We start from the raw sequence: 16,534 nt of genomic DNA, 5'->3' as shown, positions 1-16,534 counted from the left end.
ACTTTTTAAAATGTCATTTATCTTAATTTAGGTATGGAAAGGTCATTAACACTTTGTGCTTCATTTTTTGTTTTTAATTTTAAAAAGTATATGCAAGATAAATGAAAAGAACTAAGTAAATTTGGGGTGGTAGAAAGCTCTTTTTAAAGATTCATGCATCTTCATGCTTAGAAGTACTTGTATAGTATACTGGCGGCAATAATGCTGAAGAAGCAAAGCTGTTAGAGGAATTTTAACAGAGTGAGAATAATAATACTGGCTTAAGCCAAACAACTTTCCTTGAGTTGTTATTACTGCTGTTACTTTAATATGCAGCTTCATAAAGTTAGCTTCTAGCAAGACAATAATTAAACATTTTCACAGAATCAAATTTTGTACCTTTTTCTATCTTCTTTTGTTTTCTCTCCTCATGTCTTTGTGTATATGGGGGAGGGAGTGTGTGAGATGACCAGGCTAATAGCTGATTTTGGATTTAAAAAATTTGCTTTATCTTACAAAGTAAGAACTAATAAATACTTAATTCACTTGTATTTTCTTTAATTAGGGCTTTGACAATATGTTTATGAACAGCAATTCTCGTATTTAAAGTGATACATGGCACTCTGAGAAAAGTTTCAATTTACAAATTTAAGTATTTAGGATTTTTTTTAACAGCTGCATTGAATTACCGTAAAATCTTACTAAAATTTTTATAAGCTGACACAGTATCAAGAGTAACTTGCTAGCAACAAAGAAATAATCAGATTCCTCATCAGTGGCATCCTAGTTAATGATACTTTATTGACAATAGGTGTGCGTGTTGGAAATTTATGTTTTGTAATATTTCTAGAAGGATTGTACCTCACTTAATGCAGCAGCTGTTTTCCTGAAAATTACTATATAAATTAAATTTTAGTAAACGGAATGATATTTTTGAATTTCCTAGAACAGTTTATTTTATAGTAGAACTGGGAAGAGAATTCTTTTGAAAAGCCAGGCATCATTTTCCTGTTTTTTTCTAATTTTTTGTTAATATATTAGATTTACTTAAATCACCACACCTGCAAATTCTAATTCTTAAATCTCTTTTGTAATTCTGGAGGGAACTGTTGGTTAATTTTTTCATGTTTTTATACTTATCGCAGCGTGAACTCAGCCTGCTTCGCTTTCTCATGGGTAACTGAAATGTGCTGCAGCAGCTGCTTATGTGTCCTTAAATGGAGATGATTTTGGCTTCTTCCAAAGAAAGATAAAATCCTTCTCTAGAGCAAATCTCTTGTTATTTAATGAATCAGCTAAAACTAACAGAAAAATAATATTTCAGCAAACACCCTCTGTGAACATTGCTAAGGGAAAATTTACAACTTAAAAGTAAAACGCCAAGTTAAAGAAATTGCGTGAATAATGTTTGATATTTTGCTCAGTACTCTACAAACATTATTTCTTTCAATCCTTATGTAATAAGGATCTCTTATTATTATCATCAATTGCCGTTGATGGCTGCAGTACAAAACCTAGGTTTGAAATACGAGCCTAAAGTGGTTTATAGTAATTTGTGAAAGATGACACAGTTGCTAAAGGACAGACTGGGGGTTCAAATCCGCATCTGTTTAGTTACAATTGCTGATAGATTGGCGTGTTGTGGGAGAAAAAAAAAATCATAATTTGGATATAGATTTCATAGGATAGCATACATCAACTAAGAAATTTTGAGATGGAGATAGATGAATTACTGAAAACTTACTATTTTTAGAGTCTGCTTTAAATTTGTCTGCCAGTTAGACATTGATTTGAAAATGAAGTTTAGCGATTAGATCATTGTAATGTGAGCACCTCTAGTTCTAAGAAAATAGAATTAGTAATTCTTAGTTGGATAAACTAAGAAACTGCCATAACCTGAAGAAAATATGCCCTAGATATCTCACATGTTGGCACATTTGCTTTAAAAGCATACATAGGCTCCACACACACACGCACCCTTAGAAGGATCTAACGAACTGTATCAGAGTTGGAAAGTAGAGACAACATTCAGCCTTTTCAGATTCATACAAGATTGGGAGCTTCTGTGTTTACACTTTTCCTTTTTGTTAGCTGCTGCTACTGCTTTTTATTATTATTAGTCCAAATGAGCTCTAGGAAGTGTTATGTTGTAGCTTTAGCCTGATTGTCCAAACTGAAAGTTGTTTAATAGGAGCACTGGTGAACTACAGTATCATCAGTAGAATGTTCCTCAAGAATTCCACGACGGGGCTGGAAGATGTCTTAAAGGGGCTTTGCCAGAATCTTCATTTGAAGTCAGACTATAGGTTGAATCTATTTTTGGTCACGTGACCCTACACAAACAACTTCCGAAAGCTGCCTCCGCTCTGGAATGGGTTTGTTGTGAGGGTTTAGTGGGATGAAGGATGTGCAGTGACCGTTAGAGATCCTGCAACACAGTGTCCATTTCGTGTTAGTATTTATTTTTTCTTTTCCTTTAGAAGATGATTCTTAACCTGCAGTCCATGGGTAGCGTTCAGTAGTCTTTGAACTTGGGTAGGAAAAAAATTACATCTTTATTGTTACTAAACTCTGAATGAGATTTAGCATTTTTTCAGTTTTTTATTTTTATTTTTTTTATCTTTTTCCTTTTTCTCCCCAAAGTCCCCTGGTACATAGTTGTATATTCTTCGCTGTGGGTCTTTCTAGTTGTGGCATGTGGGACGCTGCCTCAGCATGGTTTGATGAGCAGTGCCATGTCCGCGCCCAGGATTCGAACCAACGAAACACTGGGCCACCTGCAGCGGAGCGCGCGAACTTAACCACTCGGTCACGGGGCCAGCCCCCTCCCCAATGGTTTTGACTGTAGACCGAAGACTGAAGAAGTGTCAGCAGTGCATTTGACTGTCACGGTAGCAATCTCAGATCAGTTCATGTACTATTGTTGTTGCACGTGGCTTGAAATACTGGTTACAGTCATTAATACTTTGAAATTACCATAATTACACCTGCTTGTAAATATTATTTAATGCATTAATAAAGAAGCACAGATACTATATCACAAATTTGTAGTAATTATTTCAGTATAGTTCATTTCCTTTCTAATTCTATGCATCTTATTTATTTTGTTTGAAAAGTCTTATTTTAGAATAGTTCTAAATTTACAGGATTATTGCAAATATAGTACAGAGAGTTCCTGTATACCCCACACCTGGTCTCCCCTTTTGTTAACATCCTACATTAGTATGATGTGCCTATTTGTCACAACAGTTGCACCACTGTTGGTACATTCTTTTAAACCCCATCCTTTGTTTATATTATTTTATATTTATATATAAATAGATACTTATATATTTGTATTATATCATATTGTATTATATAAAGTCCATCCTTTATTCAGATTTCCTCAGTTTTCCCTGGTTTCCTTTTTCTGTTCCAGGATCCTATCCAGGATCCCGGAATGTATTTAGTAGTCATGTCTCCTTTGGTCCCCTTGCTTGTGACAGTTTCTCAGACGTTCCTTCTTCTGATTACCCTGACCATTTTAAAGAGTGCTGGTCAGATGTTTTGTAGAGTGTTCCCCAGTTGGGTTCTATCTGATGTTTTCCTCATGGTTAAACTGGTTAATATGTTTTTGAGAGGAAGACCAGAGAGGTAAAGTGCCGTTTTCATCACATACCAAGGGGACGTACTGTCAACGTGCCTTATCACTGTTGTTGTTGACCTTGGTCACCTGGCTGAAGTGATGTTCATCACGTTTCTCCACTGTGAGTTACTCTTTTTCCCCCCTTCCTTACTTTACTCACCATAAAAAAGTCACTATGCACAGCCCACGCTTACTCTTCATTACCTTAAGAGTGGAGTGTCTCCAAAAATTATTTGGAATCCTGTGTATTTTATGCACAGAAAAATATTCTGAGAGCAGAGCTGTAGGTTTATGGCACTCTGCCAAAAAAGTCCACAGCACAAAAAAGTTAAGAATTCCTGTGGATGTTTAGTGGATGTTTCTGTAGTGGTATGGGGCAGGCCTTGATTGAAAGAGGAAGACTGGATTCTCCAACTGAGGTTTCTAAAATCCACACCTCTTGTTTGCTTTTTTAGGCCCTGTCTTTCTAGCTTAGCCTCTTATCACCTTCCTTTGTATCCTGTGCTCTGGCAGTGTTCAGCTGCCAGTGGCCCTCTGAACAGGCTATTGTTCTATTTTAAGCCTGCCTTCTTTTTGTAGGAATGTCCTCCTTACCAACCTTTATTCCCAGCAAAGTACTGTTTCATTTTACATCTTCTGTTCAGCCCTCCTTGCCTTATGTGAAACAATTCTGCATATACCTCTCTTATTATGTTTGTATTGTGTTCATTAGAACATCTGTCTAGACTAGACTGCAGCTCCTTGAGAGCTGATCCAATAACGCATATTTATACCACTATTTATTCTGTATAGCACTATTATCTAGTAGAGAACCTGGCTCGTAGTAATTCTTAAATACTGATTGAATGAACAGTTGGATGAGGGAATAAAGTGGGGATTGGGGAAGACTGCAGGGTTGTAGTGAATGAGTGATCTTGCAGAATTAGGAACAATTAAAAAATCCTCAATTTTAAAACTCATTGTGGGGGAGGAGGAGAAGGATATGAATGATTTGGAGATTTGGGATAAGAGTAGAATAACTGAGAAAGTAATTTTCTTTCCTGTCTTTTAAAATGTCATAAATATATTTGGAGGGTAAGAGTCAAGGAAGGTCATACTATCTATATAAGACTGCACTTCCTAAATTGAGCCTTAAAAATTTTTTTTTTTAAATTTCGTTTTCTTTCCTCATTGGAGTAATAATAATCCGTGGTACTTTATATACTCTTAACATTGCACAGCCTGCTTTTATGTAGTTACTTAGTTTTTATTTTGTTTTAATTGTAGTTATTTTTTTAGATTTTTAGTAATAAGCACCTCTATGATTACCACCTAAAACAAAAGCCAGGGTGTTAGTAATAATTTATATCTAACCACATGGTCTTGCCATGTTCTTCTATACTCCCCACCCAAGCAAATGATTATTCTGAATCCTGGGTTCATTTCTTTGCATTTTTTATAGTTTTGTGGCATTTTAATGTATTCCTTAAAAGTATTTCTTATTTCACTTAACTTTGTGTAAAGAAAATCATGACGTATGTTATCTTTTACACTGAATATTTAAACTCCAGTTTGTAGTGGTGTGTTGGAGGCAAAAGAAGTTTCAACATAGACCAGTTTCTGGAAACCTTTGACAAAAAGTTAAAGTGGTGATGAAATTAAAACGTTTTAATATTCAAATACACAATACAGTAAAATGCAAGCTTTGAATAAGTTTTTGTGATACACACAGTATTTTGAAGATGGTGTGCTTTTTCAGATTAGACCCCCCCCAACTCCCAGGAGGAAGACTCTACCTAACTCTTGAGGGTACTTTTCTATTAGAAGTTTGAGAATTACTGCCTTAAATGTTAAAGCTACCTAAGGAAGGATTAATTGAAAAAACTCTGGAGCAAAAATGAGAATGAGAATAGTCTGAGACTGAAGGGATGGAGAAGTGCCTAAGGCGATAGAGAAGAGAGAATAGGAGTTATTTATCAATTGGGGGAAAAAAGACCAATACTACCGTGACCTACAAGTCTTAAGGCTTTTTGGGGGAGGGACATTTACTTTTAGAATTGAGTTGCCACGTATTTGAAGGCCCAGACATCTTATTTTTTCGTAAATGTCTGAGCTCTGGACAGACTCTCTTTTCCTTGTTAAGTATCCTAAGTAGCAATGGGGAAGAGTTTGACATCAGGAGAGGCCAGTTTAAAGTAAGGGCTCAGGTAGGTTGGCACAATATTTACAAAACTTATGAAATACACTCTGAGCGATAGAAATACTATAGCATGTTCTGTGGCTTCAAGGAACTTGTCTGTCAGTACACATGTAACATGCAAGTGAAACATTTATCATTTGGAAGTTAACCCACTGTGCAAGATAACACCAGGAGGACAAGGAAATTCAGGATTGAGAGTCAAATTAGCATATACAGTAGGAAGCAATATGATTTTTAAGAGAACTGCATATTTGATACAAAGGAAGCTGACAGAACCAAAGCCAAAGTGAGAAATGGAAACACACGTACCACAAAACAAATTTAACAACAAAACACAGCCCTCAGGTCTCCAGATACTTGCTTCAGAACTCTGTAGACTATGGTGCTACTCCATTGTTAAGAAGATTTTAATTCAGTTCAGTGAGTTTGTAGTTTTCCCCACACATTAAATTCATTATCTTTGTGTTTGGCACCATAGCACCTGAGCCCCTTGCATGCCCAATCTTTAGGATGGCACCATCATTTATTTGTCATCCAAAATGGAAATTTGAGGCTCATCCTTGTTTCTGTCTTCTACCAGACTCCTCATTCACTAAGAAATCAAGTGCAGATTACTAAATATAAATCTGCGTTCCCATAGCCTTATCAGCGCTCCTCTGAACATTTTTAGAAGCCTATTAACTGGTCTTTCTGTCTTCTGTCTTGACCCTGTCCTATTTAGTCTTTACCCTGATAGCCATGTTTCTTTCTCAAGTACAAATTTGACTGTCACTCACATAGTGAGAACTTTGCCTTGTATCATCATCTCCCTCAAGGTTAAAAACCCACACTTTACAGCATTACATACAAAGGTCCTTCTTGATCTGGCATCGATTCCCACCATAACGGCTTTCACAACTCTGCCGTTGTATGTGCTATTTCTTCTATCTGGAAGCTATTTGTTAACTTTCTTGTTCCTCTGGAATGCCTTCATAGTTCAAAAATAGGTCGGGAGGAGCCTGTTTGTTCTTAATTTTTAATTGCATAAGTATCTCTTATAATTCAGGTAAGTCAGGTAAATCAGAAGTTGAAAGGGGACTTTATATATTTTATAGGTATATTTGTTTTCTTTACCATAAACTTCATGAATAGAAGTTGATTTATTTTTCTATACTCTTCACACTGCTTACCTCTTGGAAGTTAAAGTATATTTAGAATATTAGTTTGTTGTTACGACTAAGCTCTTAAAAGGATAAGTTGAAGGAAGGGGTAAGTGAAGATAAAGACCCTCTGAGGTTTTAGGCGAACTGATTTCTTTGTCCCTAATAATTGCTTCTGAAAATTTGAGATTTTACTTGCTTTTAATTTTTTTAACTTTTCACACTTTGACGTATGTGTGTAACATACTGATTTGTGGAGTGGTTGTGTGTTGGTCATGGCTTATTAATGAGGAGTTGAAGAATTTGAACTGTCGTTCTAGTCTTTTTCTCTTACTACTTTTATGTATGATTTTCAGAATTGAATCTTTCTATACTCGTTTTCTCACAGATAAAGTTGGGCATATTGAATTAATTTCTAGTGTGTCTATGAAGCTCAGATGTTCTATGATTAAACTAGCTTCGAAACTGTGGTTATTTTTAAAAGCAGCCATTGATCTTAGTTAGCTCTGTTAAAATAATTAAACATGTAAATTTCACATCAGTTCCTAATTCATTCATTTAGTCATACTACTGGTTTACTGGTTACCACACACTGTAATAGTTAAGACATACAGTAAAAAACAACATCTTTGTTTTTATGCATCTTACATTTTTAAAAACTCTTTAAAAAACCCCACGAAATCAATACATGTTCATTGGAGAATAATTTTTACTTATTAATATGTTTGGGTATTTTTATGTGTTTATATATTAAAATATATATTATAAATTTTAATGACTTATTTTTAACATATAAGTGCACCATAATTTATTGGATTAGTCTCTTATTGAATATTAGGTGATTTTTAATTTTTGCCATTATAAACCATAAACAAATAATGCTGGTGAACATCTGTATAAATAAATCTGATATCCTCCTTTATCTTTTTCAGTCTCTTTCTCTGTGAACTTGTTGTAACTAAACGTTAGTTTATTCAAGGATGATCAAGCTCTTAAATGAATTTCATTTGTGTTTGAAACCAATTTAATAATTTTGAAGGTTAGGTAGTTGACAGCATTTCCTTTTAATTAGACAAACTTCTTTGAGAAGATGATCTAAGAATAGAATTTTTTGGTGAGGATTAGACTCTAGAACTGGTAAACATTCAGAATGATGTGACTGGACCAACCTAGCAACTAAAGGAGTCACACTTGTAGTTTGGTTCAGGTGACCCCTTGACTTGCACTGCTGCACTAAGGATGGGAGAGATAAGCAGAGCTTAATTTAGGTCTGAGCTTTTATAGAAAGACTCTGATAATATCAGCATTTAAGATAAGTCCTTGGTTGCCTCAGGTGAGAACCTCTGAAACTGAAGCTTCTGTCCTTCAGTTACTTAGCCCTCTTTAAGTTCATAGGATATAAATGCAGTTGACCCTTATTTTTCAGCATAGATCATTCTTGAAAAGGTTATGTAAAATGGATTTTGATATGTGGAATTCATGTTTATAAAGCAAGAGATGTAAAGTGTCCCAGTAGAAAAGATTAATAAGCCCAATTTCCTAATACATACGTAGCAATTTAATATACTGAGAGTTGTATATCATTTTGATATATCTCAGTGTATCTGTACTTCCTCCTTAACCCATCTTCAAATTGAAAGCTTATACAGCATGGCAAAAGGACATGAACATCTGCTGTTTTCATTTGCCCTTTAGTTAACTGGTCAAAGGTGGTGAGTGGGTGCCAGGACCAGCCCCAGCATTAGGATCAAGAAGATTCTTTTGGCCTAGTTGTTTATTGGGCTGCCCTGATAATGTTTATTCATTTTTATAGGTTTATTGCTTAGTTGGGGCCATGGGTATCTGAAGAGTTGATTGTTGACTTAAGCATTAATATCTTGATTTTTTAATCTAACTTGAAAATATCTAAAATTCAATATTTAGATAATTATGAATCTGTGTAATGAATGTTAGAGAATGCAGGAGTGCTCTTGAGACTTCACACCTCCAAAATGGAATGCAATGGCCACTGAAGACTATTTTTCAAATTTATCTCTAAAATGCAAACTAAAGTTAAATTAGTTATGTAGATTACTCAGAGATTCTCGGAGTCTGCAAGAAGTAAGGCTAGACCTCAAGGACCAGAAAGCATGATTTTTATTTGAATGTAAGTTTGTGGACTGATCTTTAAACTATAATTTTTAAGGTATATACATTTCTTTCCATTATGTGTATTACTGCTATGAAAATCATAATAGAGATTTTAAGTAATGATAGTTTGGGAGATGGTAGCGTTTTGTAGATTGTAAATTTTTACATTGCTCAATATTTAGCAAAGATTGTCAGGTTCTGTGCTGAGTAGCAGGGATTATAAAGGAATAAAGTCCTGTTTATCATGATACAGACTAAACTGGGAAAGAAGCCACTCATAATTCAATCATAATACTCTAATTGCAATATCTGTGCTGTTGGAAAAACTGTTGGAATTTTCTGAAGGCTGAGAAATATACTTTAAAGCTTGTGGTGACTTGTGCTCTTTTTGCTGATTGTGTGCTGTGGGCTAGGTGTGAACTAGGCTCAGGATTAGAAAATCTCTTAATATTTCTCGTTCTTATACTTTTTAAGAAAAATATATGAAGGGGTGTTGGAATTGAACACAATGAATTTGCTCCTGTTTTATGTTCTAAGATGTAGAGGGCTCTCTAAACTCTTCTCAACAGTTTTACCCTGGGAAGATTTTTCCATTGTTGACTCTTGAAACAATTTTTTTTAAATGGTATTTTTAACATAGAGAAGAAGAAAACGTTTAATGGCCCATAACTGCACTGTCAGTAAAGAAAAAAGTATATGGATGTAAAGAAAATCAAATAATCCCAACTGGTGGAAAGTAAGAGAGCCTCCTCCTTACCCCACAAGATCACCTTTTATATCCTTTTAGGAAAATCCCTTTATACATCTTTAAATAATGTGGGCAGTACTTTGGTCTCAAAACACATATATTATTATATATTTTTCTTTCATCTCTTGATAGTAAAATATGATAAAAGAGTTGATAAAACATATTTTGGTAATCTGCTTTTAAAAATGAATGAAATGTGTCAGCACTTGTGCTATAGTTCTGTTTCAGTAGATTCTGCTTCTATAGTCTGGTCCATCTGTTATCCATACCCTTCGGCAGGATTCCAGATAGACCCATATTATATTAAATATTTCATTTTGATAAACTTCTCTCCATTTCCATTTCATACCTATCCCTTTCATGAGTTGTTAATCATACCCTTATATTTTTGTTTTTCCAGTTTGGTTGCCAGTAGAAGCCTTCAGGTTTGTTAATTACAATTAACAAATTAAATTCGTTAAATTCTACTGTTAATATATTTCATCTTAAGTTTAAAAGAAGTAAATTATAACAACAAAGGGTTTGGAAACGGTTAAATTCTGTTTTATAAGTAAAATTCATGATTAAATTTGAAGACTCAAGCTTCATTTTTTTTTTTTTTTTTTTTTTTTTACTTAATCTTCTAATTGATTTGCTCCTCAATCTCGGATATACCGTTACCCCCCTTCACTTTTGCATTATTACTGTAATGAGTCTTGTTTCACAGATGGATCATTCCTTTGTTGGCATTTTTTAAAAACACAGTAATGCTGATACAGATTGGACATAAACCAGATTGATTTTTGAGAGGAAAAATGTCCCTTCCTCCAAAAGAAAAGAGTTAAATTAATAGTAATTTAGTTGTTTAGCAGGGTGGAAATCAGTAATACTTTTAGGATTCTCTTTATTTTCATGACATGTACTTTTAGATGTAAAATATAGGTATATAGTCCTCTCATTAGTTTCTTTTTATTATTTTTTCCAGGGGCTTTTCTTTTTAAAGTAACTTGATGTATTTGCATTGTTATTTCAGTAGAGTGTATTGGCATGGCAAGGATAGCATTATATAGTTAGTGGCCCACACAAACTGAAGAAATAATGAGATCATTATAAACACAGTTCCTTCTATAACTTAAATTTCAAGAGTCAGGATGTAGACTTCAGTTTATAATTGGTCTCTCAGAGGAAGAAGTTATGTGTAGAATATTTTATATGATTTTTTAATTTTAATGTTGTTAGAGAAAATATGTAGTGATACACTCCATAAATAATTACATGGGCTTAGTTAAGATATAAATTTTTTAATTTTAATTCTCAATTCTCTTAGTAATAATACAGTATGTAAGTTATAGATTTTATTTTAATGCACAGTTCTTTTGGTAAACATGTAATCCATGCTTTTCCTTCTCTTGGTGAATAAAAAAAAGCTCTTTAAATTCTACGTAATTTGTAGTTAATTTTCATCTTCATTATTGAGCTTTGTCAATTTACTTTTGGGTTAGGAATCATGATTCTTTTACCAAAAAGTACTTGTAGAGTATCTCTTCAGATAGACTGTTCCAGGAAACAGAGGAAGATTTGCTGTGTTGCTTGACATGTTGTGAGTGGTGAATGAGCGAAGGAACAAAGGCAAATGAAGGAGAGATAACAGACTTGAAGAACTGCCGAGGCTGTGTTCCAGTTAAGTGCGCTAGCTCTAGATTATCTAAATTTAACAGTATTTGTCTAGGCTGAGGCCAAAGAATTTTGAGCTATTTTCAGCTGCAGTAGAGTAAGCTTATTTTAGAAGTGTGTTTGACCATTAAGTGACATATTTTGGCAAGTTTTCACAGCATCTGGGTCTCATCTAAGTAGCATGTATTTGGGATTGTAGATGCCTGTAATCCCCATCCAGTTATGAGAGTGGAATTTTCTCTTTACAGTAAGAGGTGCTTGTATGTGTGTTCTGGGTCTATAAATCTGGGTGGTTGGGGTCTAGACACAGAAGAGTTAGGATTCGTCTTTGGCTAGTAAAACGCTGTTTTCATCTCGAAACCACCATTGCAACAATGTATCTGATGCATTTTTAAGTAAAACATCTAAATGAGGAAGCCGCTTCCCTCCCTGAGTTTAACTACCAAAAATGTATGAAAAATATTTACTTGTAAATTACAAGTGTCCTTGTTTCACCTGTACAGATTTTGAAATGTTTGTTGCTTTAATGACATCCTTTCTGCTCCATACTTCACATTAACTCACACAGTTACATGCCTTTATACTTATCTTTTAGATTTCATGTTCATGTCTAGTTAAAGTTGTATTATTATTCATAAGCTATATATATAAATTATATATTATAAGTTTAAGTTATCATGTTCTCCTTGATTATTTATACTGGCTACAGTCAAGTAGAAACATGACCAACTACTTGAAATTCTAAGTAGAACAGCATAACAACAGTAATTTTCTATTTTATTAATATGTGAATTTTGATGCATTTTTTTCCTAGAAATATTCAAAGATCTCTTCAGTGTGTCTTATTTAGCTTCTGTCAAAACAGTACCTGTGTTTTCTGGAATATGGTCAACATGTTTATTTACTATCAATATATAATTGCCACAAAATGGTATGCCTCTCATGGCCAGTTATGATTTTATTGACTAGAAACTTAATTGTTTTCTAACTACTTGGGATAAAAATGGGTTACTAATGGGTTGTATTATGAAGCAGGATTGTCCTCTGTCTTAACAGAAGCCTTCTTTGTTCTCTTGAAGTATTGACAGCTCTTAAGGTTGTTGTAGGGGAGGAAAAATAATGTTTCCTCTACCCTTCTGAGCTCTTGGCTGAGACCCCTGTAATAAAAGACAGATTAGCAAGAGAAACACAGAAGCTTATTAACGTGTATACTTCATGTATACATGGCAGATGGATACCCAGAGCAAAATGAGGAACTCAAAGAGGTGGCTTTAGAATTCAGGATTAAATTCCATTTTAATAGGGAAAGGGGAAGGAGGATGTAGACCTCTAAGGGGAAAGTGAATGGTTTTTAGGACAGATGAATGGGCCCCTAGAATAATAGATGGGAGATATGATAGTCTGTGAGAAAGTTTGCCTGGGTGCTGCATCTGCTGCTAGCCCCTCTTCTGTGTTAACAGTCAGTCCTTTCTGGTTGATGAAACTCCAAGTGAGGGAATTTATGACAGTTGAGTTACTTTTGGAGAATCTGTCTTTAGGCAAATGAATAGAGTTGAGAAACCCTCTTCCTGCATTTGCTGTTTTTCAAGTGCTTACAGCTCAAAATAATCAATATGTCAAAGTGGCGTATTTTGGGGTGATGTGTTCTGCTACTTTTGATTATCAACTCTGTTCTTGCGTTCTTGGTATACAGTGTTTACTTCTTCTGGTCTTTTATCTCTTGATTATTTTCAGTTGTAGAATAGCACCGAAGTGGTGAAGAGACAGGAAGTTATACCCAGGATAGTGCATTGTATCATCTACAGTGCACCTTTGAGTACTTAAGTATTCTCCCCTCACAGACAAGGCCTACTTTTCCCTTCAGTCCTACTTTAAAATAGAGAGAGAAATAAAGTGTAGGTATTCCCTGTGCTTATTATGTATTTTGTTTTTGTTGAAGTCTATAATATATACAGTAAAGTGCATAACTGTGTTAGTCTTGAGTGTAATAATAGCTCCATTCTCTTTAATAATGTGTGTATTCTTAGAACCACCACTCAGGTCAAGATATTAAAAAGTTTCCAATGCCCAATAAATTTAATTTGTGCCTCGTCACTGTCTATATGGCAACACCCCACCCCCCACCCATTTCCACTGTTCTGACTTTTATTATCGTTGAATATGTGTGTTTCTGTATCTGGATTCTTTTGCTTAGCATAATGTCTCTGAATTTCATCTATGTTGTTGAGTATAATAATAGCTCTGTTTTTTTGCTGTTTAGTATTCTGTTGTACATATACCACAATTATCCATTCCTTTGTTGATTCACATCTGGGTTGTTTTAAATTTATGATGACAAGTTGTTTCTGCTTCTAGTGTTGTTGGATGGGATATATGTAAATACTTACCTGTAATTACTTTTAGAAAAATACATTTTATTGAGATATTATTTACAAACAAAATACACCCATCTTTTTTTAAATAGGCACAATTATTGTGGTACATCTTATTTACAGTGAAATTCAACCTTTGAAAATGTACCATTTGAGTTCTGAAAAATGTATGTAGAGATGTATACCACAGCAGTCACGTTGTATAAGACTTTTATCACTCCCAAAAGTTTCCTTTTTCTCTTTGGTAGTCAACCTGTTACCCTAGCCCTGGCAACCGCTGATCTGATTCCTGTCTCTATAGTTTTGCTCTTTCCAGATGTCGTATAAATAGAATCAGACATTATGTAACCTTTTTGAGTATAGCTTCTTGCACTTAGCATGCTTTGGAGATTCACCCATGTTGTATGTATCAATTGTTGGTTTTTTTGCTGAGTAGCATTGCATTTTATGGATGTAGTGTGGTTTATCCATTTATCAGTTAATGGACATATGGATTGTTTCCAGTTTTGGCTGATTATGAATAAACATTTGCCTACAGGTCTTTGTAGACGTGTATTTTCACTTCCTTTGATTAAATACCAAATTCAGTTCCCCGTTTAATTAGTTTTGCCCCCTTTTTTGAAAATTGGTTGATCAAGTGAAATAAGTCAGACAGAGAAAGACAAATACAGTATGATGTCCTTTCATGTGGAATCTAAAAAAGCCAAACTCATAGAAAGAGACTAGAGTGGTGGTTACCAGAGGCTGGGGGTGAGGAGATGGGGAGATGTTGGTCAAAGTGTACAAACTTGAAGTTATAAGGTGATTAAATTCTGGGAATCTAACGTGCAGCATGGTGATTATAGTTAACAATACCGTATTATATACTTGAAAGTTGCTAGAGAGTAGATCTTAAATGTTCTCACCACACACACACACACACGCACACACACAAAGATGACTGATTGTGGCATGATGATGTTAGCTAACTCTATTGTGGTAATCATTTTGCAGTACGTAAGTGTATCAGATCAACTCATTGTATATCTTAAACTTATACAGTGTTATGTATCAATTATATCTCTATAAAGTTGGGGAAAAAAGGACAGTGAGGGGAATTTTTGTGGTGATGGACATGTTTCATATTTTGACTCTATCCATGTCAGTATCCTGGTGGTGATATCATAATACAGTTTTGCGAGACTTTACTCTTAGAGAAGCTAGCTAGAATATACACAAGATCTCACTGCATTATTTCTTACAACTGCCTGTGAATCTACAATGATGTCAAAATAAAATGTTTAATTTAAAAAAAAGATCAGTTGACTATATATGTGTAGGTCTATTTGTGGATCTTTATTCTGTTCCATTGGTCTATCTTTATGTCAACACCACAGTCTCACGAATACTGTAATGACTTGTTAGTTTTTAAAGTTAATCTATTAATGTGAGTTGCATTGATTTTCGAATGTTAAACTCAACTTGCCTTCCTGGGGTAAACCTCAGGCCATATTATCCTATACATATCTTTCTGTCTAAATTTGATTTTATTTGATTTTGTTAAGGATTTTTATATCTGTGTTCATGAGGGATTATGGTCTGCAGTTTTCATTTTCCTACTGTTTTGTCTCGGTTTGGTATCAGAGTAATGCTGACTTCATAAAGTGAGTTGGGAAATGTTCCCTTTTCTGAGTTTATGGAACATTGGTGTTAACTCTTTAGACATTTGGTGGAGTTCTACAGTGAAACTATTTGGGCCTAGAGATTTCTTTTCCAGGAGTTTTTGTTTAAACTACAAATTCAATTACTCTAATACTTATAGGGCTATTCAAATAATCTGTTTCATGTTGGATGAATTTTGGTAGTGTATACTTTTGAGACATTGTTTCATTTCATCTAGAGAGTTCAATTTCTTCTTTTCTAATATAACTATTTAGTGCTATAAATTTCCCTGTCATTACTACTTTAGCTGCATCCCACAAATTTTGATATATTTTCGGTTTCATTCAGTCAACCCATGTATTATTTAGAAGTATATTATTTAATTTCAGTGATATCAAAAGTGGTGGTATTGTTTTAATTTGAATTTCTGCATCTGCTCCAAAGTGTATTATTGTTTTAAATACTGTTGATTTCTAATATGCTTTATTATTATTCAAGCCCTGCTTTATTACCTTTTGCAAAAATTTTTTCTTTCACTGTTTTGTCTTGTCTTTAAATTTAAATAGAAACTACTTATGAAATCAGTACCTCATTTAAAGAGAAGACTTATTTTTTCCAGTCTCTCCTATGATTATTCAGATATTCTATTTCAAGAGTTAATTTTGGTAATTGTTATTTTTTTAGAAAGTTGTCCATTTTATCTAAAATTTTGGATTTATTGATATGCTGTATATGGCAATACAATTTTAAAGTGTTCTTTGCATAACTTTTTAAATATATATAGTTTCACATATATACATACACCTATATGTATGTATATATAGGTAACTATATATGTATGTATATATAGGTATGTGTATATATATGGAGAGAGAATGTCTCTTTTGCACCTACTTAACTTTGATGTTGGGAAGGCAGCCATGGACAGTATATAAAAGAATGTACTTGGCTGTATTGCAATGAAACTTTACTTATGGACCCTGATTTTTAAATTTCATGTATCATAAAATAGTTTTCTTTGGATTATTTTCAACCATTTAAAGATATAAAATCCATTTTTAGTTTGCA

The 16,534-nt window shown here is 34.0% G+C and overlaps 1 protein-coding gene across 4 annotated transcripts in view; it reads left to right on the top strand.

Moving 5' to 3' along the window:
- Positions 1-16,534, top strand: part of CEP85L (centrosomal protein 85 like) — a 212,838-nt gene that overhangs the window by 126,512 nt on the left and 69,792 nt on the right. The window lies entirely within an intron of this gene.

The sequence above is a fragment of the Equus asinus genome, chromosome 24, assembly GCF_041296235.1.
Source record: "Equus asinus isolate D_3611 breed Donkey chromosome 24, EquAss-T2T_v2, whole genome shotgun sequence".
NCBI classification, from domain to species: domain Eukaryota; kingdom Metazoa; phylum Chordata; class Mammalia; order Perissodactyla; family Equidae; genus Equus; species Equus asinus.
This window is presented reverse-complemented; position numbering and strand designations above follow the sequence as displayed.